The following is a 27,969-nucleotide window of genomic DNA, read 5'->3' as shown; positions in this document are numbered from 1 at the left end:
GAACTTCTTTGGCAGCGGAACAATGGTGGAAGCTTTCAAACAAGATGGAATAGTGGACTGGGATAAAGACCGATTGAAGATCCTGGTAAAGATTCTAGCCAACTGATCAGCACAGTCTTTAACCACTCAGCCAGAGATACCATCAGGACCGGCAACCTTTCTAGGGTCCACAGCCCTCAGAATGCTCCTCACCACTTGTTCCTCCACAATGAAGCGGGGGCTACATTTGGCTGGTGGTTGTATTTTAGCTGTCTCTGATGTCTCCACTTCAAAGCGAGCAAAGAAATGACTCAGTTCCTCGGCCAATGAAGCAACCCTGTAGGGATAACTGAAGAGAGGGGAGATCCGGGCAGGGGGCAGGGGATATTGCACCTCACTTCCCAACCGGCTTAACTCCCTTTTCCAAAGGTGGTGGAGCGACGGTCAGCAATGTCTGTCACAAAGAACCTCTCAGCCGGACAAGTTATGTGCAGGAGGAAGTGAAGACAGAGAAAGCTTTGGGCTGAACTGGGACGACAATTAACATCTGAATACCCTGGAACTTTGGCCTTTTAAGTGATATATTGTTTCCCAGAAGTTCGTTAAGCTGCGGTGGAAAGTAAAGGGAAAGTTTTTTTTCTCCTCACTTTCCTTCCCACGGAGACAGCAGATGGAAATCGGAAATACCCGCTTTGGCAGCAGAAGGTACTAACCTTCAAAATTGAAGCCATGGGGACATTAGATTTCTAAACACTGATATTTAAAAATTAAAATCTTTTTGCTTTAAGTGGGATGGAAGAAAGGTAAATGATTTATACTAACGTTTGTTGAAAGAGATTGCTTGGAGTTTTATAAGATTAGAGATTAAATCGCAATAAAACTTCCAAAAAATACCTTGGAATTATGTAATTGAATTCTGCCCCAGGAAGAGAAAGTAGAAGAAAGTGAAACAGACTGTGGCGATTGCGCTGATTTCGATTCCTTGATGACTTTGGGACCTTAACTATCTTTTGAAAGACTAAGAAAACATTTGGATTGTTTAAAAAAATTTGTTTTTCTTTCACAATAGTATCTGTTGAAGAACTGAAAATGCAATTTGAAAAATTAAGAGAAAAGGAAGAAGGCAAGGGTTCTTTTGGATCTATCCTTTGCTTTTTAGAAATGGCGATTTCTACTTATCAGGAAATGCAACAAGAAAAAGGCTGGGATGATGAAGAAGAAGCCATCTTTAATGGACATATGATTTTAAAAAAGGGTAAAAAGGAGAAGAAAATGAAGAATTTAAGTTCTGAAAAAACAACCAAGAAAGGGAAAAGTAAGGTGAAAAATCGATATAATGATAGAAAGCAACAGAAAAGAGGAATACAACAGAGAGGGAGACTAAAAGGCTGGAGATTGGGGGGGTAAAACGGTTAGATTTGACAAGGAAGGAAGGGATAAAGTGAAGGGAAGTTATAAAGGCTTAAAACAAGATGTTAATAAATTTTTTTTTTCAGAGATAAAGGGTAAAACATAATCTAAAAAGAGATTCTGCAAAAGTACACAAGATTGTATTTTAGTATTTGTTAATAGAATACTGTAGGGAATGTGTAATTAATGTGTAATTAGTTTAATTAACTAATTTGTTATGGAACATTATTTTTAATATACTATAAGATCATTATGTTTTATATTTTAAAATGTTATGTAGAATGTACTAAGCAGAATCAGAATAGAAACTATGTATTATTTTAAGTGTTAAATTTGGGGGGGAAATAGAAAGGTGTCATACTTCAACCAGTCACTACAGGAAAAAGTTTGTGTTAAAGAGAAAGATAAATGGATAATTGAAAAAGAACGGACAAAAGATACAAGTATAATGATTTAAATTGAGATTAAATAAATAAAATAGAATTAAGAGAGTGAAAAGAGGGGAGAAGATATATGGAAAATATAGAATTTTAAATAAGATACGAAATAGTATATAAAGTGAGCATGAATTTGGTTTATGTCTGTACAAAAAGTTATAACCCGGGGTTAAGCTACTTTCTAAAAAGTTTTATGTTTTTATGTTATGTGTTTTGTTAGTTTATGTTTGTTTATTGAGGAGTAATGATGTTGGATAAGAACATATGAAATAGTAATAATATGAAATATAGTAATATAAAATACATGAAAGTATAAGTTTAATGAATAAAATTGAACAGAAATAAAGGAAGAAACAGTGAGAAGTTGGAAAACAGTAATAAGATATGGAGTTGAATATATAAGATGCATATTAAATTGTGTGTGGAAACGTGATAATTTAGAACTATGTTGTACTTAAATGAGATGTCTTGTTTTGTTAAGCAGTTTTTAGAAAAGATGTTCTATGTTCTTATGTTTTATGTTTTGTTTGTCTGTGTACTCTCTTTGAAAATTAATAAAATTTGTTATTTAAAAAAAAAGAGAAAAAGTCTGGGATGATGAAGAAGAAGCCATCTTTAATGGACATATGATTTTTAAAAAGTGTAAAAAGGAGAAGAAAATGAAGAATTTAAGTTCTAAAAAAACAACCAAGAAAGGGAAAAGTAAGGTGAAAAATCGATATAATGATAGAAAGCAACAGAAAAGAGGAATACAACAGAGAGAGGAGACTAAAAGGCTGGAGATTGAGGGGGGGGGGTAAAACGGTTAGATTTGACAAGGAAGGAAGGGATAAAGTGAAGGGAAGTTATGAAGGCTTAAAACAAGATGTTAATAAACAATTTTTTTTCAGAGATAAAGGGTAAAACATAATCTAAAAAGAGATTCTGCAAAAGTACACAAGATTGTATTTTAGTATTTGTTAACAGAATACTGTAGGGAATGTGTAATTAATGTGTAATTAGTTTAATTAACTAATTTGTTATGGAACATTATTTTTAATATACTATAAGATCATTTTAAAATGTTATGTAGAATGTACTAAGCAGAATCAGAATAGAAACTATGTATTATTTTAAGTGTTAAATTTGGGGGGGAAATAGAAAGGTGTCGTCATACTTCAACCAGTCACTACAGGAAAAAGTTTGTGTTAAAGAGAAAGATAAATGGATAATTGAAAAAGAACGGACAAAAGATACAAGTATAATGATTTAAATTGAGATTAAATAAATAAAATAGAATTAAGAGAGTGAAAAGAGGGGAGAAGATATATGGAAAATATAGAATTTTAAATAAGATACGAAATAGTATATAAGGTGAGCATGAATTTGATTTATGTCTGTACAAAAAGTTATAACCCGGGGTTAAGCTGCTTTCTAAAAAGAAGTTTTATGTTTTTATGTTATGTGTTTTGTTAGTTTATGTTTGTTTATTGAGGAGTAATGATGTTGGATAAGAACATATGAAGTAGTAATAATATGAAATATAGTAATATGAAATACATGAAAGTATAAGTTTAATGAATAAAATTGAACAGAAACAAAGGAAGAAACAGTGAGAAGTTGGAAAACAGTAATAAGATATGGAGTTGAATATATAAGATGCATATTAAATTGTGTGTGGAAACGTGATAATTTAGAACTATGTTGTACTTAAATGAGATGTCTTATTTGTTTTGTTAAGCAGTTTTTAGAAAAGATGTTCTATGTTCTTATGTCTTATGTTTTGTTTGCCTGTGTATTCTCCTTGAAAATTAATAAAATTTGTTATAAAAAAAAAAGAAGAAAGCCAGATTCCCTTAACAACCGTGTTACTAATTTTACAACTGCAATGATTCAATTAACAACTATGGAGAGAGAGGTCGTAAAATGGAGCAAAATTCACTTAGCAACTATCTCAATTGTCTTTGTAAGTTAGGGACTACCCATAACTATAGACCTGGAATGGCTGGATATATGAATGTTGTGTTTCTGCCTCTGTTATGTTTGTGAATTCAATAATATAGATATATTTTTTTACACATTTCCCTAAATATGCACTCTTTTGTTTGAGGGTTTGCTGAATTCAGCCAGCTTTTGCAAATTCAGCTAGCTTTAATATAAAATGGCTGACCTTATGAATTAAACATTACCAATATTAAAAGTGTTAATGAATATAGGCATACTCTGTGCTGATAGTTCTCTGTTTTTCTTCAGAAAGTAACAAACTGCACTGTAAAATTCAGAAATGCATATAGGTAGTCCTCAACCTACAACGCCAAATGGGACCAGAATTTCAGTTTGCTAAGCAAGACCGCTGTTCAGTGAGTCATGCCTGATTTTGCAACCTTTTCTGCCATGGGTAAGCTGCAATTGTTAAGCGAACCTGGCTTTTCCTACTGACTTTGCTTGTCAGAAGTTGCTGAGAAGGTTGCAAATGGTGATTACATGATCCAGGGATGCTGCAATCATTGTAAATACATCGCCAAATGTCCAAATTAAATACATACATCAAAATGAAATTTCATTGCATTCAGCTCTCAAAAGATAACCATTATGCATACTGTATACCCACATATTATATGTATACCCACATATTATATGACACAAAGAAACAGCACAGAATCTTGTGAGTCTACCAGACGGATGGCATGGGAAACAAAGCTGTTACAGAATCTAGCAGTCCTGCTATAGATATTTCGAAATCTCCTTCCAGAGGGGAGCAACAGAAACAGACTGTGAAGTGGGTGGGTGTGGTCTCTCACGATGCTACAGGCCCTAAGCACATAGCACTTAACAGCGGTGTATCTGAATAACGGGAACTGAGCTTCCTATAATCTTCTCGGCTGTCCTTACCACTCTCTGTAGGGACTTTCTATCTGAGGCCCTGCGACCACCAAACCAAACGGTGATGGAGTTTGTTAAAAGGCTCTCAGTTGTGCCTCTGTAAAAAGTGGCCAGGACAGAAGGAAAAAGATGCTCTCTCCTCATCTAACTGGTTGTAAATCAGTTTTTTTGAGTGCTGCTGTAATTTTGAACAGTCGCTAAACAAATGGTGGTAAGTCAAGGACTACCTGTGTACTTCAAGGATAAACTACATGAACTTTTTTTAGCATATTATTAGTATTATTCAGCAATGCCTGAAATTGGACAGGTCTAATTCTGGCTAGGATGCAGAGGGAGAAAATAAGAACTGTCTTTCTCTGAGGCAGTTTGCTTTCTTTAGCAATATTCTTGCCTGTTATATCTGTGTCCTGCTGCAGGTTGAAAGCTTATATTCAGAGGCCCTTGTAAGAAAGACAATTGGCATCAGCAGCAAAGCAAAGAATAGAAATCCATACTCCCTACCTCCCACCCATTGTTCCCTTAGTGGGATGCCAATGTAACAAGAGATCTCCCAGCTGTTGGAAGAAAGATAAACTTAGCCTGTTGCATGCGTGAGAGTGTGCATGTATGTGTCAGAGGGAGAGAGATAGACACATACGGACACAGGACTCTGAATTTCTGGGGTGTCTTCTGATTAGAAGACTGAGCACCCTTGAGGTGAAAGGAGTAAGCAACAGTGGTAGATCTCCTTTGCTTTAATGTGACCATAATTGAGCCCCAAAATTTTTGTTGCTAAGTGAGACATTTGTTAACTGAGTTTTTCCTCCCATTTTACAACTTTTCTTGCTACCGTTGTTAAACGAATCACTGCAATTGCTAAATTAATGACACAGTTGTTGAACGAATCTGACTTCCCCATTGACCTTCCTTGTCAGAAGGTTGTAAAAGGGGACCACATGACCCCGGGACACAGCATCTATCATAAATAGGAATCAGTTGCCAAGTGTCCGAATTTTGGTCATGTGATCATGGGGAGGCTGAAATGGGAAACATAAATTTTTCACATAAATGCGAAAAACGGTCATTTGAAAACGGTTTTTCAAATGCTGTTGGTTGTAACTTCAAACTCCTAATTGAACTGTTGTAAGTTGAGGACTACCTGTACTGTTTTATCTATCTTCTCAAGTAATCTAGATTTCTAGATGAACGAATGGGATCAGTGGTGATATTCTACTGGTTCAGCCCAGTTCAGGTGAACCAGTAGTAAAAAATGTTACCATTTGGCTGAACCAGTAGTAAAAAAAACAGCTACCGGTTCAGCTGAACCAGTATTTCCTTTTTATTCCTCCCGACAATCAGCTGTTCTGACAATCAGCTATGCCAAGATCCCCCTTGCTGTCTTAGTGCTTCGCCTAGGAGGCTTCCCCGAGACCCAGGAGGCAAAAAAAATGGACTGCCTGGGGGGGAGGGGGGGATGCAAAAAAAGAAGAAGCCACACCCACCCAGTCCATGTAGCCATGCCCACAGAACCAGTAGTAAAAAATATTTACATCCTACCCCTGAATGGGATGGTTTTGAATGAGGAACTGGTAGATAATAACCAGGGACTTGACAAAAGAGTTAACAGATGTCACTTTCTCAATAGAGCAGCCTATAGAGTCCCAAGGAGGAAGAGGAATGATTTAGAAGTGGGTTAGATGAGGGCAGAAGGATATCATTTTGGAACCAGGTCTATAACCAAGATGCCTTAGATAGTGTCATCATTGCAGGATCCAATCTGGGTCAGTCACTGGGACCAGGGATTTGGTCTTCCAAGTTTTTGGACTTGTGCAGGAGCCTATTGTCAGGGAACCGCAGTAGAGGGAGTTTCCCTGACGACGGGCTCCTGCACAAGTCTGAAAGCTTGTAAGACCAAACTCTGGTCCCAATGACAGACCCAGATTGGATCCTGCAACATTTTCCCTGGACACATATATCTGCCTTCATTCATTGACTCATTATACCTCCTGCTGCTTCTGAATGTTAATATTTAAGTAAAATAGGGTACCATGAAATACATTGGGAGCAATTACAGGTTATGATCACAGTCTGACATGGCATGGGACCAGGATCCTAGAGGAACTGTCTCATCCAAATTATATTGACCTCTCCCACCCAGTCAATCTGCCTATCCCATCAGTCAAGGAATATTGATTGGCATGATCTAGGACAGGGGTCCGCAAACTTGGCAACTTTAAGACTTGTGGACTTCAACTCCCAGAATTCCTGAGCTAACATGACTGGAGGAGGAATTCTGGGAGTTGAAGTCCACAAGTCTTAAAGTTGCCAAGTTTGGAGACCTCTGATCTTTTTTGTTTTTTTATAAATATAGTTTATTAATTTTTACAATTAAAACCAATCACAATACATACACAAATAAGCAAAAGAAAAAAAAAGAAAGAAGAGAGGAGAGGAAGAGAGGGAAAGAATTTTGAGAAAGGAAAGAAAAAGAAAGGGGGAAGAAAGAAAGAAAGAGGTTACAAAGTAAAAAGTATTCTTATTTTAACAGTTTGCAAGATCTTCTTTTGTTTTCATAACCTTAACTTGTGTCATATAACCACACCTGTTTTTAACTTATATCGCTACCTTGTTATTATAGGTTGATACTTTTCTTTCATGCCTTATGATATATAATTTATCTTTGATCAATCCAATTATACCAACAATTCCAGCTATCGTAGTATAGTGAAGTGTCTTTGTTTTTTAGCGCCAAAGTCAATTTATCAATTTCTGCACATTTTGAGATTTTTTCTTCTGATGGAATTTGATGTTGTTTCCACTGTTGAGCAAAGGCTAATCTGGCCGCTGTTAAAATGTGTATTGTTATGTATTTGGCTTTTTTGGAGATTTGCTTATCAAAAATCCCTAGTAGGAAGGACTCTGGTTTGTATTCGATCTGCTCTTTAGTGATTTCTTCCAACCAAGTTTTAATTTTCTTCCAATACTTTTGGGTTTCTGCACAAGACCACCACATATGGTTCCTTCTTTTTTCCTACATTTCCAGCATTTTCAGCAATGCGGACTCATGTTGGGGTGCATCTTCGCTAACCTTGAAGTGGGGAGATGCCATCTATAAAACATTTTATAAAGATTTTCCTTGTATGCTGCCAATTTGGTAATCTTATTGTTTCTCCCCCAAACTTTCTCCCATTCTGCTAATGTGATGCTGCACCCTACTTTCTTACTCCAAGCGATCATATTTCCTTTTACAATTTCTTCTTCTAGTTCTGTTTCTAATAAGTAGTTATAAAATTTTGTTATGTTTTTTTTTATTGGATCCTAATAAAATTTTATCTAATTGTTGCAGTTTGTTATTAATTCCAAATTCTTTTTTGCCTTGTTTGTATCTGCTTTGAATCTGGAGGTGAACCCATTGATCAATTTTATGTCCTTGCTCCTGAAGATCTGGCCTCAGTTTCAAATTTCCTTGTGGGTCCAATAAGTCTTTGTATTTAATCATTTTGGTAAGCTCCAAATTGTTTGGGTGAATCATTGCCTCCATTGTTGAAATCCATACTGGTACTTTTGTATAATGTTTTTTCCTTATTTTCCTCCAAATTGTTAATAGTGCATCTCTAATTAAATGTCCATGGAAATATTTTTGATTGGTTTTCCCTACGTCCCACAGAAAAGTGTGCCACCCCCTTTGTAAATCGTGGCCTTCTAGAAATAGTATTCTTTTATTGGTTAAATTCACCCAATCCTTCAACCAAACTAATGAGGTGGCCATATGGTATAACTCCCAGTTTGGAAATGCTAACCCACCCCTACTCTTCATATCTTGCATTGCTTTTATATTTATTCTGGGTATTTTCCCTTGCCAAATAAATTTCAGGGTTATTCTATTGAGTTCTTCAAAAAACTTTTTATGTAATTTAATTGGGATCGTTTGGAATAGGTACAAGAATTTGGGGGAGAATATTCATTTTAACAGTAGCAATTCGGCCTAGTAGTGAGATTTGAAGTTTCCCCCACAATTCTAAATCTTTCTTTACCTGGTGTATTGGTTTATCATAATTGTTTTCTTTAAGTGTTTTACAGTGTGGTGTTAGCCAAATTCCTAAGTATTTCACTTTCTTTGTCACTTGTATATGCATTATTTCTTCTAGTTCTATTTCCTGTTTTTTTGTTAGGTTTTTGGTCATTAATTTGGTCGTGTTTTTTTTTTTTTTTTTTAAGTTCAGCTACTGCTCCAAATTTCTCTAATTCACTCATCAATTTTGGTCCCCTGTCTTTTGGTTCTTCAATGAAGAAAATCATGTCGTCCACAAATGCTTGCAATTTATATTCCTCTTTCTTCACTGTTAATCCCTTTATATCTGAGTTCTGCCTAATTCGTGTTAATAATGTCTCTAATGCTAATATGAAGAGCAGGGGAGAGAGTGGACAACCCTGTCTCACTCCTTTTTCTATCTTTATTGGGCGAGTGCATTCTCCATTCACTATTATATTAGCTTGTTGTGTATCGTATATAGTTGTTATAATATTTTCAAATTTGGTGCCCAAATTCAAATTATAAATTTTTTGAATTAAAAATCGCCAATTTAGATTGTTGAAAGCCTTCTCTGTGTCTAGGAACATAAGTGCTACTTGTTTCTCAGGGTGGGCTTCATAAAATTCTAGTACGTCTAATACTATTCTTAAATCGTTCTTTATTTGCCTAGTTGGGAGAAATCCGTTTTGGTCTTCATTTATATACAAGTTTAAGATCCTTTTTAATCTGTTTGCTATGATAAGTGTGAATATTTTGTAATCAATATTTAAAAGTGAAATCGGCCTGTAATTATTTATATATCTGAGATCTGTATCTTCCTTCGGGATCAGCGAGATCAACACCCCCCTCCATGAGTCTGGCATCCTGGCTGCCAGTAAAACGTCATTGAAGACTTCAACCATAAGTGGGCCGATTTGATCTGCTATTGCCTTGTACAGCTCCCCTGGGATCCCATCTGGGCCCAGGGTTTTGTTATTTTTCTGGCTCTCTATTGCTGATTTCAATTCCGATTCAGTAATGTCTTTATTTAATAGTTCAGCCATTTCTTCCCCAATTGCCTTATCCTTTACTTCATCTAGATAATTCCTTATTCTATCTTCGCTACTTTGCCCTGTGGACCCACCATCCATTTGTAAAAATCCTGGGTTTTTTCCATAGTGTCTATTTTAATTTTCCTCTCTTTCCACGACACTAACATTCCTTCTGGAATAAGCCATTTAAATGTAATTCTTTTTTTATTTAAAAATGCTGCCAGAAATTTATAGTCACACCTTTGTTCCCTTATTCTCCTTGGTATCTGTTTAAGAATCTGTTATGTCCTTGGAACTGACCAAAGTTCCCAATCAAGTCCGTCTATATTGCGGGGGCGTTTACAGCTCCCATTGGCTGGCTCCCTTCGACAGTCGGCTATAAAAGCCGGCTGCTAGGTCGAGCCAGCCGCTGTTCGCTGGAGCATGTCTGCTTGTTAGTATGCAGACGCGACAGCCCTTTATTCTGTTGAATAAAGCCTTTACTTGTGAATGCTCTGGTTTGGTCTCTCATTCCTTAATACATTATACTGGCGACGAAGGTGGGATCCGACTAACCAGAAGCATTCCATTGAGCTGAAATCACGATAGCAACTGAACCGCAGCCGCGAAGCAGAGAGCTCGGTCAGTTCGCTAGTTAGCTAAGTGAAAGTGAAGCGTCTGTAGCTGCTCGCACTGAAAGCTACAGAGAGAGAGTGAAGTCAGGCGCTGAAGCTACAGCCGCCCGCTCGGAAAAGAGCGCGAATTCAAACTGCTGTCGTTTGAATTTGAAACCAAGCGAAGCCCGGCGCTGTGTCGCGGCAGCCCACGCGCCCAGAGGCGCGAAATTTGAATCTCTGTCAGTGCATCCGCCAACGCTTTCCGGGAGCGCGAGATTCAAAAAATTGCTGATAGTCACAGCGTTACAGCTAGAGCCTCTAACGCTCACTAGCAAAGAGCTGAAGTCATTGAGCCAGGTGAACCACTGCAGCCACAGCCGCCTGCGCTCACGTGAGCACGTATTGGGCCTCGTATACCCAGAGAGAGAGGGCAGTCTACCCTTGTCTGAGGCGCCAATATGAACACTAACCCAGCATTTCCGCCTTTTAAACCGGATGAAGAGAAGTGGGACTCTTACAGAAGCCGGTTCAATCACTATATTGATGCCATCGGTCTGGCTGACGCAGCGGAACACCGAATTAAGTCATATTTCCTCAGCTACTGTGGAGCTGCAGTCTTCGATACCGCAACAGCCCTCCTTGCTCCACGAGAAATCAAGAGCGTTCCATGGCCAGAGCTGTTGGAAACGCTCTCAAATCATTACTCCCCTAAACCTTCGCAGATCGCGAGGCGTTTTGCCTTCCGGATGAGGAAGCAAGCAGATGGGGAATCCATAAATCAATACTTGGCCACCCTGAGGACAGCAGCTCTCCACTGCGAGTTCAAAAATTACCTGGACGACATGTTACTCGATCAACTCGTATGTGGAGTCAAAGACTTAAAACTACAGAGGCGTTTGCTAGCCAGAAAAGATCTCAACCTCTCCCAAGCGGTTGAAGAAGCCTTAGCAGCAGAACTAGCAACCCAGTCAGCCGCTGAAATCCAAGGGACTACCCCCAAACCCAGCTCTGCCACTGTTCACTCCGAGGAAGTGGTGAGTGAAGAAGACCCCATTGAACAGTCGGAAGTTCATCGTCTCAAACCCTTGAGGAAATCACAGGTAGGGGCAAAGCACGGGAACAGCATCGCACCAAAGCACATCCTGTTATGCCTGTCCTGCGGGGGTCCCCATGCCCGGACGGCATGCAGGTTCAGAAACGCTACCTGCAACAACTGCAACAAAAAAGGTCACATCGCCAGAGCCTGTCAGGCGGCACACGTGGCATCGCAAAGGTCTGCGTCCTCTTACTCTCCTCCGGAGCCACCAAGGCAAGTAGAAAACTGTTATACTTGCTATCAAGCTAATCACACTTTCCTGACACCTAATAAAATCACACTTTCTATTCATTTAGAAGGTAAACCTTGTCTCATGGAGGTCGATACCGGGTCAGCGCTCTCGATCATCTCATGGAACACTCTTAAGAAAATCCGGCCCAGCCTGTCTAGGAACCAACTCCAGAAGAGCCGCCTCACCTTGAGGGACTATCAAGGGAAGAATATTCCAGTACTCGGAAAAGGCAAGTTCCTCGTTAAATTCAAATCCTTTAAAGGCCATCTGCCTTTAGTGGTTGTTGACGGTGCCCTCCCTAGTCTGTTGTGGTTGGATTGGTTCCCCTATCTCGGTCTTAGCTTAACGGGAGTCCATGCTGTCTCAACTTCAGACATCGACTCCCTATTTGCAGACTACGCTGATGTGTTCAGCAACGAATTAGGGTGTTACAATGGCACACCCATTTCTTTTTCAGTGGACCCCCAAGCAGTTCCCGTCCGTTTAAAACCGCGTAGAGTACCATTTGCGCTACGCCCTAAACTGGACGCGGAACTGGATAAATTACTTAAACAGGGGGTGATTGAGCCCACGGATTTTGCTAAATGGGAAACCCCAATTGTCACACCCCTTAAGAAGGATGGCAGTTTAAGAATTTGTTCTGATTATAAGATCACAATTAACCGCTACCTACAGGTTAGCGCTTACCCAGTCCCGGTAATCCAGCACTTACTCCACACATTTGAGCCTGGCACCATTTTCGCCAAATTGGATATGTCTCAGGCTTATCAGCAGTTTCCTGTTGACAGTCAAACGGCCGATTTAAAAACTATTGTCACTCACAGAGGGGCATTCAGGTGCAGGCGTCTCCAGTTTGGCGTTAGTGTTGCCCCAGGCATTTTTCAGTCGTTAATGGAACGTATACTCCAAGGCCTCCCTGGCGTGGTTCCTTATTTTGATGACATATTGGTCTCAGCCAGGGACAGGCCCCAACTTTTCCAAAGAGTCAGAGCGGTTTTAGACAAGTTCAGACAGCATGGCCTCAAACTAAAAAGGGAGAAGTGTGCCATCGCCACTAAACAGGTGGACTTTCTTGGGTATAGAATAGACGCCTCTGGCATCCACCCGGTAGAATCTAAAGTCAAAGCAATTCACGAGGCACCCACGCCTTCCACAAAGGCTGAATTACAGGCTTTCCTAGGCTTATTAAATTTCTACGCTTCGTTCCTACCCCACAAAGCGTCAGTAGCTGAACCGTTACACAGACTTCTAGACAAAAACGCACCGTGGCATTGGGGACCCAAAGAGGAGTATGCCTTTAAAGCAGTCAAATCGCTGCTCACCTCAGACGCTGTCCTAATCCAATTCGACCAGCGCCTCCCTTTAGTCTTAGCAGCAGACGCATCCCCCTTCGGAATCGGGGCTGTCTTAAGCCACAGACTACCCAACGGCTCCGAGGCACCAATCGCTTTCTTTTCCAGAACCTTGTCACCAACCAAGCGTAACTACAGCCAAATTGATAAAGAGGCTCTAGCCGCAGTTGCTGCGGTTAAAAATTCCATGAATTTCTTTTTGGTCACAAATTCGAACTCATCACTGATCACAAGCCGCTTCTGGGGCTACTGTCGGGGACAAACAAACACCCCAAGTCTTGTCACCCAGGATGACAAGGTGGACCTTATTCCTGGCGGCCTACTCGTACACACTGCGTTCACCGGCCGGGAAAATACCTAAGCCACACCGACGCCCTCAGCCGCTGCCCGCTGCCAACCCCTGTAGAGGACCCAGCTCCGGTCCACGCCATCTTCGATGTCAGCGAGCTCAAACTACCTGTCACCTCAGGCGACATCGCCTTCCACTCCAAAAAAGACAAAACAATCGCCCAGGTTCTGGACTGGGTACGGAGGGGTGGCCGGTCACTAATTTCACAACCGAATTCACACCATTTAAAACCCGCCAGCTAGAGCTTTCCAGTTTACAGGGCTGCCTGTTGTGGGGAACCAGAGTCGTCATTCCAAGCTCCCTGCGCACACCTGTCCTGAAGGCGCTGCACGAGGGTCACCCAGGCATCGTCCGGATGAAGGCGTTGGCTCGAAGTTATGTCTGGTGGCCGGGCATGGACGACGAGATCGCCAAATGGGTAAGCTCTTGCCGACCCTGTCAGGAATCCAGGCCAGCACCACCAGTTACCACCCCAACCAAGTGGGAGAGTGCCAACGCACCGTGGTCACGGCTGCACATTGACTTGGCCGGGCCAATGCACGGCAAGACCTTCTTGGTGGTCGTGGATTCGTTTTCCAAGTGGATCGATGTGGCCCTACTACCCACGACCACCACCCGGGCAGTTGCCCAAGCCCTGACCCGTTTATTTGTAACACACGGGCTGCCTGACACTCTAGTCTTGGACAATGGCCCCCAATTTACGTCTACAGAGTTCAGCCGGTATGTCACCAACCTGGGCATCCGGCACATCTTAACGGCCCCCTTTCATCCTGCCAGCAACGGGTTGGCAGAGAGAGCCGTTAGGTCAACAAAGGAGGCGTTGGCCAGATTCAATCAAGAGGACTGGCACTCTAAGCTCTCCCGCTTTCTCTTGAGCCAACACACGACCCCCTGTATGGTTACAAACAAGTCGCCTGCCGAGCTCCTAATGGGCAGACACCTGAGAACGGTGTTAGACAGGCTGCATCCCCATTATTGCCCTGACACTCCTATCGGGTCTGACAGCAGGGTCAGAGATTTTGTGTTGCAGGACCCAGTGTTTGTCAGGAACTACGTCGGCGATCCGCTATGGGTACCCGGGAGAGTCGTGGCCATCACCGGTCCGAGGTCGTACCAAGTTCAACTGGAGGACGGGCGAGTCTGGCGCAGACATCTGGACCAGATAAGGAAGCGCCAGAGTGGGCATGCCAATGCTGAACCATGGACTCCTGTAGATCTCCAGTCGCCACACCAAAATCCGATCGGGGACCATCTGAGTGGCCTGTCACCACAGACCGAGCGAGGGGAACGGACGGTAGACCGGGACCGTCCGCCAGAGACGCCAGCCTTGCCGACCAGCGATGCCACCGGGTTGCCGGACAATGACTATACTACAACCCAACCCAGTGGCAGAGACTATTCACAGACGCCTGATCAGGTTCCAGAGCAACCCCGCTCTCCAGCACCCACCAATCCTGATTCCCTGAACTCTGGTCCACTCAGTGACTCACCCAAACTGCGCCGGCCCGGGCGCTCGCACAGACCTCCTGCATATTTAAAGGACTATTCATGTTCGCATCTGGGGGGAAGGGGTGTTATGTCCTTGGAACTGACCAAAGTTCCCAATCAAGTCCGTCTATATTGCGGGGGCGTTTACAGCTCCCATTGGCTGGCTCCCTTCGACAGTCGGCTATAAAAGCCGGCTGCTAGGTCGAGCCAGCCGCTGTTCACTGGAGCATGTCTGCTTGTTAGTATGCAGACGCGACAGCCCTTTATTCTGTTGAATAAAGCCTTTACTTGTGAATGCTCTGGTTTGGTCTCTCATTCCTTAACAATTTCTTTCTCTTTGTAGGTTATTGTTTTATCTCTTGAGGTTCTATATATCACGTCTCGAACACATCTTCTAGTGAATCATATGTGTACTTCACTGGAACATTTGTGGCATCTTGCATAGTTTGTATTAACCCGGTAGACTTCATCAAACTCTTTTTGAATTTCATCTTTATGAATAAACCGGCCAGTATTTCTGCCATCAAGTATTCCAGGTCTTCTTCTTTTGATTCTGCCACATTTTGGAATCTTAGGTAAGTTGCTGCCTTGTCTATTTCTAGGAGGACGAGGGAGTCCTCCATTTCTTTGCTCATGGTTTTGAGATCTTCATCCACCCTTTCTAATTCCCTTTCTGTACGTTCGGTTCTTTTCTCTACTTCTTTTATTATAACTTCGTTTTTCTCCAAGGCCTGCTGCAACACCCCCACTTTATCCTCTACTTTGGAAATGTCCGCTTTCATTTCTGTCTTTAGTTTCCCCATTTCTTCCTTCAATTCATTGATATCTGCCCTTGTTTCACTATGGTTTTTAATCATTGTTTCTTGCAATCTTGTCAGTGAGTCCTGTAAAGTTAGGAACATTGCTTGAATATTCGCATTCGAGATGCTAGTTGACTTCTCTGTTGGTAGTGTTTCCTCTATTGTTTTTTGTGCCATAGGTGAAGATGTTGCCAAAATGGTCGATATTGTGGGATTAAAATTCCTACCAGATTTCAGAGCAGTGGTAGTTGTAGTAGTCATTTCCTTTAAAATTTGTTTTTGTTGTTGTACAATGCTAAATATATTATTCCAAATTGGCATTCAGTATTTTTAGTTCTGTAACTAAAATTGACCAGGATCTATCAATCTATTAAGTAGCTATATTCTTAACTAATTAGTAAAGTGTATATATATTTCTCTAGTTTAACTTCAATATAAAGTAACCTTAACTACACAATATTTTACATTCACAGATACACCTACACAATGAAATATAATATTGGTCTAGAGAGCTCTAAGATTATTAAATAACTAATGCTTAATATTCTTACTGTCTCCCCTCTATTCCCCTTCAAATTATAACGATCTCTATTAATAATAACTTAACTAAATTAATTAATCCAATGTTTTAACACTCTAATATTTCTTTACTAAATGTGCATATTTATCAAGAGATCAGAGAAAAAAAAGCAAGCATATTTCCACATAGCATACCATCAACAAGTAGGAAAGAAGAGAGGCTATTTTAGTAAGTATGTACACACAGAAAGGGGTAGAGGAAAAGAAAATTCCAAAAACAAGAGTTTTTGTTTCCGTTTTTCACTTTGGAAGCTTCCACTTCGTGCACACCGGAAATGGCAAATGAAGATTTGCTGAGTAACAACTGCCAGTAAGCAATGTTCCCGCTTGCTTAGAGACTTCCTCTTTTACTTATATTTTAGTGTTCTTTAAATCAATTGATCTGATCTCCTTCAAATAGAGAAAAGAACTGTCTCCTCTGCTAGGACTGGTTCTCAATTTTCCCAGAGTTTATAGATTAGATTGTGTCCCTTCAAACAGTTAAATCTGTTACTTCATTGTAGCCTGTTCAACGTTCTGGACATCGCCTATGACGTCACTCTGTCTTTTGCCCTGATCAGCTTCGATTTAATAGCTTCAATCCAAATGTTAGTGATAATAGAGTCTTTTTACTTGCCCGCCCGTGCTGGTCTTCAGACTTCCAAAATTCTCTTTACTTCTTTTTTATTCCCAACTCTCTCTTCTGCCTGCCAAGCTCCTTCACTTTCACTAGACCAATTCCTTCCTTCCTTCCTTCCTTCCTTCCTTTCTTCCTTCCTTCCTTCCTTCATATTGACACCCCCCTCCCACAAAAAAACTAGGGAGGGTGTCTCCTGATACACTTTCTCTCTCCTCCTCTTTCAGACTCTAAATTTGTTTATCAGACCATTGTCTCTTTCCCTGTCTCCCAAGGTCATTTCCACATACCATTATACCTTGGCAGCCATTTTAAGGCTGGGAAAGCTGTGAGGAAATTGCAAATAGTTTTCCCAAGTTATTTAATTTACATTTGGGAATTGTACCCCAAAATGGATCCAATCCATTCATACCTAAGCACAACATAGCAACACAGCTATAGAAAGTGTGGAACCGGTGGCGCAAACCTGTTTTGGTCATTTGGCTCTGCCTGCTAACTTTGATAGAAGTCTGCAGAATTACACAGCTGCCTCTGCATTGATAAATATTGACAGGTATTATACTGCCAGGTGAAGAACAAGGGGTCAGGCTGTTTGAAGGACTGTGTCTCCACTATTACATACATCTGGCCCACCAGGACAGGAAGGCAGGATTGTTACAGGTCCCCTCCAGAAGTGGTATTCAGCAGGTTCTGACAAGTTCTGGAGAACCAGTAGCGGGAAATTTTGAGTAGTTCGAAGAACTGGCAAATACCACCTTTGACTGGCCCCACCCCCATCTATTCTCTGCCTCCCAAGTCCCAGCTGATCAGCTTCTTTTGTTGCCCTGCATGGGAGAACAGAGCTGGAAAGCAGGTTAGTGGTGTGGGGAGGGAATGGAGATTTTGCAGAATCTTTCCCCTGCCATGCCCACCAAGCCACGCCTACCAAGCCACACCATGTCCACTGGTCCCATCCATTAGGGATAAACATTTGGGGGGACCACAAAAGGAGCCTTTTTGGTGACAGCCCCTTCTTCATGGAACATCATTTTGATGGCGGCAGCGGCAGATGGGGGGCGCCTCTTTGATTAATCTTTTTAGTAACCAGATGTTTATTTGATTAATGTTTCTAGTTCTTTGAAGTAACAAAACAAGTTCTCCATGAGGAAGGTAGAGTCTCATAAGAACTGGTTCAAACCTGCCAAGGACAAGGATTTTCCTTTATTGTACATAGGCTTGAATTTTAGTGACTTTCAAACTCATAATAATGTGAAAAACTCTCACCTCTTGATTACGATGATGAGCATTAACAAGATCATACTAAGAATACCACAGGATCAGAGAGGGGCTTCAAATTTTTTAGCAAGGGGCTCTCTGGGTGGGTGTGGCTGGGTGGCCAAGGCTAGGTGGACATATGATTGGGTGGTCATGTGATTGGGTGGGCGTGTCTAGGTGATCACGTGATTGGGTGAGTGTGGCCAACTCAACATTGCTTCTTTGCCCTAATTACTTAAAAAGAGATATATACCAAAATTTTGTTTATTATTTCATGCATTTAATACTTAAATAAAAGACTGGGTGAAACCAGGCTTAATAGCAGTGACTGTGAGAGGGATCTTGGAGTCTTAGTGGAGTTTCTGGTGAGTTACATGATTCTTTTTAAAAAAAAAAACAATTTTATTGGTTTTTTAACAAACAAACAAACAAACAAAACATAAAAGCATCAGCTCTCTTCCATACTTATATACAAACAGTGTGTCGGTTGGTTCATCAGTTTTGTGCATTCATTTCGTAGTCACAGTTACAATTACATTACATAATAACTCTTATTATCAATCCAAACTTATATATCCTCATATCATTATTGAAAGAAAAAAAAGGTTTGACTATACTTTTATTCAATCATGCCTTATGAGATAACTATAATTTAAATAATTTATTCTATAACAAATCATATGATCATACCAATTCTATCCTAAGGAAAAAAAACATTTTATAAATGTAATGTCAAGTAACAAAACAAAAAGGAGAAGAAAAGTCAATAATATTCCTTATTACCTAACATTCTAAATATTCTATTTTTGTATTTCATCATCCAGCCATTGATAGAAAAGGTCCCAAATTGTATAAAATTGTTTATCTTCTTGCTCTCTAATTTCAAATGTCAATCTACTCATCTCAGCACATTCCAATATTTTCTTAATAACTTCCTCCTGCAATGGAATTTTCTCATTTTTCCAATTTTTTGCAAATACAATCCTAGCTGCAGTTAATACATTTACAATCAAATATTTCAAATCTTTACTATAAACATCTGGTAAGATTCCCAATAAGAAAAGCTCCGGTTTCAAATCTATATGTTTCTTTGTCATTTTTTCCAACCACATGCGGATTTTAGTCCAATCATGAGTTACATGATTCTTATTTTTTGGGAATTAAATCTCTCGGAGGCTAGTAGCTATGTTATCTGAGTTTCTCAATGGCTTAGATTGTTTATCTAGCTTGCAACTCTTTTATGATGTATAAAATGTTCTTGGCTGAATGCCCAGAAATTTAATTAAGCCTATTCCCTTGCTGCTTTTCTTTCTGAGGTTATTGGGAGCTCTCTGAGGCTTAGCTAGGGGCTCTCATGAGCCCCTGCGAGCCCACAGCAGCCTACCAGTTAACAGGATGCTATGAAAATTTGCATGCTACATACTAAAGTTATTGATATATATTAATTATAAATTATGCTGCAGTGCCAAATCCTTCTAGTTTTTTCATTAGTAATTCTTCTCTTTCAATGGGTCATCCATTGTCAATACCACATCATCAACAAATGCTCTTAATCTATATATCTCCTTTTTATTTTTAAATCTCTTTTCCCCCTTCTTTTTCCTTATATTCCTATGTAAAATGTATATAGCTAATATGAATAAAAGTGTAGATAATGGGCATCCTTCTTTTGTTCCCTCCTGAAAAGCACAAGGCTTTGTAAGGCCACCATTAACAATAATGTGTGTTTTGTACTGTATTCATTAATTTAGCCCACTTTACAAAGCTGTCATCGAAGTTCTTAATTTCCAATGCTTTAAACAGAAATGCTCAACTGAGATTACCAAACCTTTTTCTGCATCTAAAAAAATATATAACGCAGCTTGTTTTTCATTGGGTTTCTGTAGGTCCTTAAGGCATTCAAAACAATACCCAAATTGTTGTTTAATTGCCTTTTGGATAAAAACCCACTTTGGCCTTGATGGATTATCTTGAGTCTGTTAGCCAATGTTGATGTAAAGTAACTCGTGATATTGGTCTATAGTTTTAATTAAGGTTGGATCTTGCCGCTTTTTAGGTATTAAAGTGATGTTGGTTTGTTTCCATGATTCCATTATCTTGTAAGGTAGAATTCATTGAATTCTGGAAGTATTGTGATAATTCATCACCAAAACTTTTATCATAAATCCCTGGAAGACAGTCTGGCTCAGGATGTTTGCCTAATTTGACTATTTTTTATAACTTGTGAAATTTCCATCATTGTGATTGGTCTATCCATAAGTCCTCTTTGCATATCTGTAAGACATGGTAGATTCTGTTTTGGGAAATAACTTTCTATTTTTTTCCAAAGAAATGCCAGACCCTTTATAACAATATAAATTGTAATGATAAAGGTGTTTTGTATTGTCAACTTATTTGTTATAACCCTCCTGGAGTTTCAAAATCGTCTTCCTCTCTCTTTCCTTCTTTAACATCTATTCCAACCACCTTCCTGGCTTATTTGCATGTTCAAAGCCCCTTAGTTTAAGGAAATTCAATGTATTCTCCAATTCTCAAACTTTATAGATAGATAATTGCTGTTGAATAAGTTTAATTTCATTTAGAATGTTTATCTTGATAGGTAGAAATTATTCTTTCTTACTTTTAGTTTCCTGTAAGATTTCATAGATTTTATCCTATAAATAGAAACTTCACAAAAATCTTGAATTTCTGGTTGAGGCAGGCAAATTGTTTTCCATAATCATTTATTTAAACCACAGGTATATTTGCTGACAATATAATCAGATTTAAAGTTGGTGGGAATTGAAAAGAACAATTAGTAATCATGTTACTAATTGCCAGCCAGAACATAAATAAATATCAGGAAATGCATTAAAAAGTTAATTTTCAGCTAATTTGGATAACTGCTAGATAGCACTTTTTGTCCTATGAGGTAAGGTGAGGTAAGGAAATGGGATTGGAGAATATTAGGGACTATACATACTCATGTTCTGCTAGTCATTGAAATAGTTTAGTTCTTTTCAAACTTTTGTATGGATCCGAAATAAAGGTATAAATCTTCTGAAGCAAGATAAAAATAAAGGTATAACTCTTCTGGAGCAGGGATCTCCAACCTTGGCAACTTTAAGAGTTGTGGACTTCAACTCCCAGAGTTCCTCAGCCAGCAAAGACCCCAGTTCTAAAGTCTTCTCTCCCCTAATTTATAGGGTGACTAATCCCACAGCTGTGATTCTTGACAGTGTACAAAGTAAAAACCAACAATTAAAATAAAGCCAAAATAATACATGCCCAAAGTTGCAAACAGAAAAGTGGTACTAAATGGGTATAATAAGGGCTGCCAAAAACTGACAGGGTCATGGACCAGCTGCAACTTTCAAATGTTCTTTAAGGATAGTCCATGTAAAGCACATTGTAGTAATCCACATAGAAAATAAACAAAGAATCACTGTGAGTGAGACCCTCTGGTTGAAGAATGAGTGCTATTGATGTACATCTGGATAAAAGTCCTCCTGGCATTGACTGACCTCTCTTCTTTGAAGAGCAATTGTGAATCCAGGAGGACCCCAAATTGTATCCCCATTGTAACTGAGGAAATACAGCCCCATAAAGAGTTAGAACTTTTGGTTTAAGCTTCTTCAGCGACAGACCGAAATCTGTGATTGTGTGCGGTTTCGATCTGTGCTTACCGCCAGAGCACCCTGAGCCAGCTGGATTCAGGGTTAAGCCATCCCGTAGAGGTGGCCATTACTCCCTTTCCTGAAGGCGGTTGCAGCAGTGGTCAGAAATGGCCACCTCAAAGAAGAACTTGACCGGAAAAGAATGTGCAGGAGGAAGATAAGAAGAGAAAGATTTGGTTGATCAGGTTGAACTGAAAAAGCAACAACATAAGGTACCCTGGAATTTGAACTATAAAAAATAACATTGTTCCCAAAGAAGACTTTGAAGTAACAAAGGAGAGAGGGAAGGGAAAGGATTTGGGTTTTTTTTTCCTCCCTTCTTTATACTGATATCTAAGTGATTTAAGTAAGAAATTGACAAAAATCCACCTTGACATCAAAAGGCATTTAAGCTGAAAATAAAATGTCAAAAGGATAATAAAGACTTTTAGATACTCAAAAACCTTTAAAAGCAGGAAAGGAGAGAAAAGGAAAGAATAAAAGGGTGGGATCTGGAAAAATGGAGGAGACTGCCTGGAACTAAAAGGAACTTATAGTGAAACCTTAACAAGATTCCTAAAAGATACATTCTAAATGAAACTTTGTAACAAAATAATAGAACCCCAGGAAGAGAAAGTGGAAAAAAGAAGCAAGAAGAAACAGCTTTGGATTATTTGGATTACTTGGTGATTTTTGGATTGTTGGCTATTGGATTTAAATAACTAAAAATAATTGGGTGGTTGTTTAAAAGTGTTTAAAATGGCATCACTTATAGAAGAACTAAAAATGGAACTTAAAAAAAAAAGATGTACAAGAAGGAAGAGGTTCTTTTGGCTTCATATTTCAATTTTTAAAAATGGAGATCTGGAACTATGAGAAACAACAAGAAACACTTGTAGAACAAGAAGGTTGGGACAAAAAAGAAGCCATCTTTAATGATCAAGTAATTTTATGTGGGGGGGGGGAAGGCGGGAAAGAGAGTGGAAAGTTTAAGATTTGAAAAAAACAACCCCCCAAAAAAGAATAGTTTGAAAAATAATTACAATATTAGGAAGCAACAGAAGAGACGATTACAGAAGAGAGAATTAGAAGTAGAGAGACAAGGGGGCAAAAAGGGGAGGGAGAAGAAGAGGGGGAATAAGGAAAGGAAAAGAAGTTATAAAAGACAGAAACAAGATATAGAGGAACAGGGAAAATGTATAAGGATTGAAAGTATAGGCCTATTTAGAGATAATGGGTGAAAATTTAATTGAAAAAGGGATTCTGCAAAGGTACATAAGATAGTATTGTTATATTAGAAGTAGAAATAATTTTAGAAAATATGAAACAATGTATGATTAAAATGATGGATAAGATACTTATTGTAATGCAGTGGAATGTTTAAATAAATGAAATAGAGAATGAGAGAATGAAATTAGGAAAGGATGGGAACATTTTAATTATAATTAATGATTTATAAAAATATAAGTGAAGAGAAATATGGGGGGAAAAAGAGTTAATTATGGAAAGTTTATAAGTGTTCCCAAGGAAATATGACATTCAGTTGAAAAGAAATGTTAAAGACGTTAAGATTCTAACTAATATTAATGATAGAATTGAATTGGAATAGAATGAGTGTTTTGTTTACTATTGTTATACATATATATATATATATCTTTTAAGAACATAGTGTGTATTTTAAGAATATACCAAGCAGAATTCGATTGGAAGTTATGTACTATATTGAATGTTATAATTTTAAAGGCATAAATTGAAGTTTAAATAAGAGTTGAATGGATAAAATTAAAATATATAAAGGTGTCATATTCCAATTAGTAACTACAGGGGAAAATTTGTTTAATGAGAAAAGATAATATGAAATTGAAACAGGACAGACAAAAGTATAAACATAATGATTAGAAAGACATTGAAACTTAGAAAAAGATATATAATTGAATTTAGATATGAGATAATTAAAAATAAAGTTGAGAAAACCAAGGGAGGGAAAAAATTATTGAGAAAATGTTAAAATAGTAATAAGATATGGAATAGAACACAAAGATGAATATGAAATTGAGTTTGTGTCTGTATGGAGGAGTGATAACCTGGGATCATGGTATTCTCAAAAAAAGATGTTTTATTTGTATTATGTTATTGTGAAAACCCAAATAAAATTTATATTTTTTTTAAAAAAGAGTTAAAGATGGAACATCTCCAAACTAGGGGTGACGATGTTAAAAACCGCAGCCACTCAGTCTTCACAAGATTCATCCAAAGACTGTTCTCTCCTGTCCAAACCCACAGACCCCCAGACATTATTTTATTTGTTTGTTTGTTTGTATGTTTGTTTATCAAACATGTACAAGATAACAAGTATATGTATGAACATAAATATGAACAAAGGAAGTAAATACAGATAAATGGGGACAGTAAGACATGGACAGTAGGCATGCTGGCGTTCTTATGCAGGCCTTCTTTAAGGACCTCTTAAGAAAGGGGTGGGGTCCACAGTTTGAGAATGAAGCTGTGAGGGGTTGAGGCTGTAACAATGGAGTCGAGTAGGGTGTTCTAGGCGTTGACCACTCTGTTGTTGAAATCCTATTTTCTGCATTAGGAAAGAACCTGGGTGGCATCACGTGCTTAGCCCATGACCATGATGTATAGCTGGGTGTCATTGTTATACTAATCATTTCTGGCCCATGTTGATGGATGACCTCACCTACAGCTCCATGTAGATGTTAAATAAGAACACAGAGACAGAGGAGCCTTGAGGCACCCAGAGGCCTCCAGACTTGATCATTCTCCTCTGCCAACATGGACTGGAACCAGCCCCAAAGAAAGGAGGAAAACCATCACTGTATTATGACATCTACTCCCAATTCCTGAGTGAACCCAGAAGGACACCATGATCCATAAAAAGTCACTGAGAAATCAAGGAGGACCAGGATTGATGCAATAATCGTCAATAAGCAGTATCAATGTTGTTTCAGTAATGTGACCAGGTTTGAATCTTTACATAGAGGGATACAGGTAGTCTATTTCATCCAGAACCCTTTAGATTTGTAAGCTGTCCACCTTCTTAACAGCTTTCCCTAAAAAGGAAAGGTTGGAGATTGGACGAGAATTGTTCAGATTCATTTGGGTCTAGGGAAAGCCTTTTGGAGAGAAAGTGTTGTTTAGTATTTGATTGGAAGACCCTAAAAACACTCTAAAACTATAGGTAGATTGAGAAGTGGGGGAAAAAATCCCAAAAATAGAAACAAATCCCAGAAGCCTTAAACCAAGAATGACAAGCAGTAATTCTTCCTTGCTGAGTTCTTTATTGTTTCACATCTATGGACAAAGTTTTGCCAGATTGAATACTTTACTCTCTGCATCTACAAATACTCTGTAAACTCTTAGGGAGGAGTTGTCTTCACCTTCTTTCTCTCACACATGGTATCTGGGCTAAGCTGCCTCTTATCCTCTGGAATGCAGCCCCTTCCATCCTGGGGATCCACTTTCTATTCCAGTGATGGCTAACCTATAACACACGTGTCACTCATGACACGCCGAGGCACTTTGACTGACACGCCTGTTGGTCCGCTCAGGAGGAGGGGGAGGAGGTGGTGGTGGCGGCTCACATTGTTTTCTGAGCTCTAGGCTCTAGACTCACAGGCTCAGAAAATAACGCGAGCCGAGGTGGCTTTGGCTCCGCTTGGCTTCGTTTCCTCAGCCCCAGCTGCTTTCAGTCCGCTCGGGAGGGGAGGTGGTGGCGGCAGCTCGCGTTGTTTTCTGAGCCTGAGAGCCTAGAGTCTAGAGCGAGCCGCCGCCACCACCTCCTCCCCTCCTCCCGAGCAGACTGAAAGCAGCTGGGCTGAGGAAACAAAGCCAAGCAGAGCTGAAGCCATCTCGGCTCGCGTTGTTTTCTGAGCTCGCGAACCTAGAGCTAGGGCGCTTTCATTGCACGGTGGAGCTTCTTGTCTCAGGAAATGCTGGGCGTCTTTGCTGCCCCTTGAGGGAGGGCGATTCTGGGCTGCGCGATTGTGGGACTTCATCGCTTTGGGTGGGTGGGTGGGTGGGAGCGAGGACGTTGACTTTAAGCGGCGGGGCGGATCGCGCATGCTGGAAAGGGCTTGACTATATTCCGGGGATAGAGAGAGAGAGAGATCATAAGAACAGCTCTTGCTTTTTTCTCGCAAGGGAGAGAGTGACTCCTGCCTCCCACTGTCATCATCATCATCTTCTTTTGGGTTAGTGAATCAATTAAACCTTTCATGATAGTGAGATCGTTTCCCAAATTTCCCTTAAATCAGGGAAGAAATCAGAAACAAACCTTTGGACTGAGAATAAGCCTGTTCCTATGATGCCATTTTTGTTCACTGCAGTGTGAAAAGTGTGAAAAAACACACTTCTTTTTCTTCATCATTTAATTACCTCTGTAACAGTGCTGTTGGACTGACTCCTGGTACAAAATAATATAAGTTAATTTCTTAATTTACCTTGTACATAAATTGCCATGATTTTTATTTATCTATTGTTGCAGCCCCGAGATGGATAATCGAAAACGTAAAAAAGCAAGACTGAATGATAAAGGGAGTGGGAGTAGCAGACTCTTTCAAGATACCTGGACAGAGATGTATGGCTTTATAGACAGAAAAAACAGGTCATTGTGCATACTATGTAATGAGACAGTAGTAAGCAGAACGTGGAACATAAATAGACATTTTGAAACTAATCATCCCAAGCTCTTGGGAAAAAGTCTGGATGAAAGGAAGGAATACATTTCTAGGCAGTTACACCTCTATAACGGCTCTATAATGGCTTTACTCACAATTTTTCCCTCAACATACTTTTGTGAGACCTTATTCTCAGCATTAAATAATATTAAAACAAATAAAAGAAACAGACTGACAGATGAAGTTAGTAGTGCTTGCTTGGCCCTGAAGTGCACAAAATACAACCCTGCAATTGAAGATTTAGCAAATGCAATTCAGCAACAGAAAAGTCACTAAGATAAATCATTATTTGTTTTTTGCTTTTTGAACTAATAAATATAATAAATATATTAAAAATATAACTCTTTCTTTATTAGGGCTGCAAATATTACCAAATTATTGATATTTCTTGAAGTGACACATGACCCGAGGAAGGCTACACTTTTTCCCAATTTTCAACACACCAAGCTGAAAAGGTTAGCCATCACTGTTCTATTCCATTTCATCATAAAAAGGGGACAATAAAGAAAAAAGGATGTTAAAACAAAACAATACATAATAACCCTTTTGTATAGCGTTGTTGTAAGGAAACAACATCAATATGTCTACAAAGTCAGCGGAAATAATATTTAATACCATATATTCTGAGAACTATTAGGAAGGAGCTGTCTTCACCCTCTTTCTAACACAAACCATCTGGGATGAGTTGCCTCTTATTCCTCTGGAATGAACTCCTGGGAGTCCATCCTACTACAGTTCATCACAGGATGCTTCTGATGTCCTTATCTGCCTTTCGTGTGTACTTCTAACAGTTTCTCTGCAGACTGCTGAGAAATTAACATATTTGCCTCTAGCTTAAAAACAGGAATTATGACTTCTTGGGCTAACATCTTGCCTTTCCATGGCAGGCAGTATCTGCAGAAATTTGTTTTCATACTTGCCAGGAAAGGAGTTTCATCTTCATGGTGAAATAAGAAAAAAGCAATCTTGGATGGTAAATACCTATCTCTAGGGAAAAGAAGAATGTTCGGGAGTTAGAAGAATTCATTTGAGATAGGAACATTTTTAGCTCTTTGGAAATTGTGGGCCCTTACTACTCTGTTCTGGTAATTTGATCTTGGCCACAGAAATGTCTTCATTCAATGCCTGCAAATGTTGTCCTACCTGAGGGAAAATTTACTATCAGGTTTAGATGGAACAGAAGCTCATGATTTTAATCAGTAGTTTTAATAAAACAATTTGTATTACATTTATTGGTGTCTATATAGGTTTTTTTAGAATATTTCAAACCAGTCAATATTTACTGATGACCAACCAGGTAAAATGTTTGAAATTGTATTTGATTTTATTTCCAGTTAAATAAAAATATTGGGGAAGATGTCCAGAACCTTGTTGAGGCTAGGGGAATATTTATTTTTTGGCTTAGAGGAATATTTATTCATTTATTTATAGGGGATTATGTCTGTCAAATTGCAAGTGATCCATGGGTTTTCTATTTGATCAGTTGTGGAAGGGGGAAAATACTAGATTTATGAATAAGTAGAACAGAAGATGTTCTTATTTGT

The 27,969-nt window shown here is 39.3% G+C and overlaps 2 long non-coding RNA genes across 2 annotated transcripts; both read left to right on the top strand.

The window, feature by feature from the left end:
* The first annotated feature begins 527 nt into the window (after positions 1–527).
* On the top strand, positions 528–26,447 carry LOC148124413 (uncharacterized). Its single transcript, XR_015739917.1, has 3 exons — positions 528–684; positions 1,049–1,294; positions 26,233–26,447. It is a non-coding gene; the product is annotated as an uncharacterized LOC148124413 (long non-coding RNA).
* LOC148124414 (uncharacterized) lies at positions 15,350–16,417 on the top strand. Its single transcript, XR_015740290.1, has 3 exons — positions 15,350–15,419; positions 15,824–15,891; positions 16,317–16,417. It is a non-coding gene; the product is annotated as an uncharacterized LOC148124414 (long non-coding RNA).
* Positions 26,448–27,969: the final 1,522 nt, after the last annotated feature.

Source organism: Pseudonaja textilis, chromosome Z (assembly GCF_049901715.1).
Source record: "Pseudonaja textilis isolate UNSWEBS1 chromosome Z, rPseTex1.2, whole genome shotgun sequence".
Taxonomy (NCBI): Eukaryota; Metazoa; Chordata; class Lepidosauria; order Squamata; family Elapidae; genus Pseudonaja; species Pseudonaja textilis.
Note: the sequence above shows the minus strand (reverse complement) of the source record. Positions and strands in the feature narration are given on the sequence as shown.